The sequence below is a fragment of the Daphnia pulex genome, chromosome 12, assembly GCF_021134715.1.
Source record: "Daphnia pulex isolate KAP4 chromosome 12, ASM2113471v1".
Taxonomy (NCBI): Eukaryota; Metazoa; Arthropoda; class Branchiopoda; order Diplostraca; family Daphniidae; genus Daphnia; species Daphnia pulex.
Genome location: NC_060028.1, coordinates 10,088,817 through 10,091,453, shown reverse-complemented (window position 1 = coordinate 10,091,453; position 2,637 = coordinate 10,088,817). Strand labels below are relative to the sequence as shown.

Here is a 2,637-nt window from a genome sequence, read left to right as displayed (position 1 = left end):
CTGACCGTTGTCTCTCTCATTCCGTTAACTAACATTTTTTTTTAAATATGTATAAATAATATTTTTCAAAGCCAACACAACCGTGAAGCGACCAGCCGACCAGGAGTCTATAGCTCTGCTCCAGCCTGTTCTATTCATTTCAATAACTAGGGGAAAAAAAATCTAAAAGTGAAAAGCAGAGTGATAGAGACTCTATCACTCTATGAAAAGCATGTGAAAATCAAAAGCGACCGCGGAAATGCACCTATTATTATTTAGTTGGCAACTTGGCAAGAGTGGGGCAAAGAGCAGACGATTTTCTTCCTTTCATTAGTGTGGTTGTGTTTGTGTAATTGTGTTGTTGTGGCACATGTGGTCATGTACTGATGCAAAACGTGTTTGTTTTCCTGAATCAAAACTCGTAGCAGTGCTCGTAGTTTCTGACATTGAAAATTCAACAGTTGATTTTTAATGAGTATTGACATTTGACCCCTCATCCTAAAATGACGAGAATAGTTGTAATAAATCTTCCTCCCTCGGTGAGTTATTATTATATCACATTTATTTTATTGCCATTATTCAAGGGGCTTGAAATAGGGACCTTGAAATAGAATAGAATGTTTACTTTTGAACTTTTGTAACTCAGGGGTCAGCACAGAAGAAACCTTCAGTCAAAAAGGACAAGTTACAGACGTTCAACTGAAATATGATAAAGATGGGAAATTTCGACATTTTGGCTTTGTTGGCTTCAAGAATGATGATGAAGCAGATTCAGCCTTGAGATATGTAACAACACATTTGTAGGATCCTGTAAAATTCTAAATTCAGGTATTATCGGCAATTCTACCAGTTATTAGTATATTTTTTAAGCATTTTTTGTTGGAAGGTTGAAAGATATGTCAATTCAGGAAATAGTTCTGAAGTGAAAAAAGAAAAAAGCCCTGGAAGCTATTCCTGTCCAACTTCTTACACAGAGAGTGAATCCAGTAAAAGGGGACATCAATAAAATACCAGTAGATCCAGAATTTGCAGAATTTCAGGAATTACATTCACATATTTCATTTATTAAATGTAACACATGTTACATTTACACTGAACATGTGGTTTTTTTTATTAAATTGCCATGAGGTTGAACTAGACTTACTATTAATAATTGGGAATTCTTCCCAAGTGAAGATTCTTTGTAAAATATGTGATATTGAAATAGTTCCAAGGGACTGTTTACCCATAGTTTAACTTTATGCCTGTATTATTATGCCCATATTAATATCTTTATTTTTTATAATTTTAACAGTCTCTGACTATGAGTGTCAGCCGGTTTGTTAGAGGTGTGAACAAGTCAGCAGTTGCATTCAGTTTGTTGGGCTGCCATTATTATCCTTGAATGTGTTGGTTATTCTGACCAATATCTTTAAGCATCCAACACGGAAACCAGAAACAATTCACAAAAAAGTAATTACATGTTTATCAATTTCTAATGAAGAAAGCTACAGATTAAGTAAATGGGAGACCATTCAGTAGAAAAGTCTAATAATCCATTGTATTTAGGCAACAATGATTGCAATGTAGATCTCTACGAATAAGTTTCTAATAGGGAAGAATTTCAAACGAACGTTAACGAATAAGTTTCTAAAGAGAAAGAAGAAAATAACGGCTCGATACTATCAAATCAAAGAATGACAAAACCAGAGGAGAGACGCCGCAAATGTTACTTGTCGCACAAGTCCTGGTGATGGTGTCGCGTTTTGATGGGTCTCAGGTGTCGTTAAATTACATTCCGACTTGTAACTACACCGACTTCGCAACCAGATTCTTCGCCATTTCCAATTGGAATGATCAGTTTAGGTAAGTCAAAGTTTACTAGACATTTCCATGTAAACTTTCGCTCTACCACAAATGTCGCACTGCCCAATGTCGGATGTTACTTTTGCTTCTGTGTTTGTACTTTTTTTCCAGTTAAGTTTTATACGGTGAAAATTTAGCCACGGTTTGATTTTGAAAAGTGATGAGGTATTTCCACACCATTTGACCAAGTTTAATCGAAAGTGAACAACTCTAAGGCATATAAGTGAATCGCTGGAGTTTTGACTTTTCGTAAGATCAATTTTTTAATCTACTTCAAATTATTTTGTGAAAGCATGCCGAATATCTTTTGCCTTTCTCCACGTGATCGCTGCCGTGTCATGACGATGCTTCTTTGAGAGGGTCTCTACTATATTGCAAGACAAAAATTTGCTGAGAACAGGAAGTCTGAGTTGATTATAATGTACTGCATTTTTAAGATAAATCAAGTAGGTAAGAATATTGCTTACATTTTAGTCTACGTATATGAGCCTAAGAGTCGTACACTCGTACGTTTCTTCAGAATTTTTAAAATTAAATTTTTTTGTATATTTTCAACATGTTCCAAGTGATGCAGTATTTATTAATTATTTTTCAATTACCATTGTAGAGTTCAACCTGCAGACGGGCCGGCCAGTTTGCATGTCCTTCACGCTTGAAGGTCACGGTGAACATTACGTGTAAAACTGTCAATGCGGTGGTGTAGAGGTTGGGTGAGAAAAGGTACGTGTTTCATCATTATCAAACAGGTACAATACCCGCAAGGCTCAGCTATTTGGTTTTCATTTTGATATTTGTTGTTGTAGACCCATCCCC

At 35.7% G+C, this 2,637-nt stretch overlaps 1 long non-coding RNA gene across 1 annotated transcript; it reads left to right on the top strand.

Moving 5' to 3' along the window:
• Positions 1-338: 338 nt before the first annotated feature.
• On the top strand, positions 339-2,348 carry LOC124208761. Its single transcript, XR_006880578.1, has 3 exons — positions 339-518; positions 626-807; positions 866-2,348. It is a non-coding gene; the product is annotated as an uncharacterized LOC124208761 (long non-coding RNA).
• Positions 2,349-2,637: the final 289 nt, after the last annotated feature.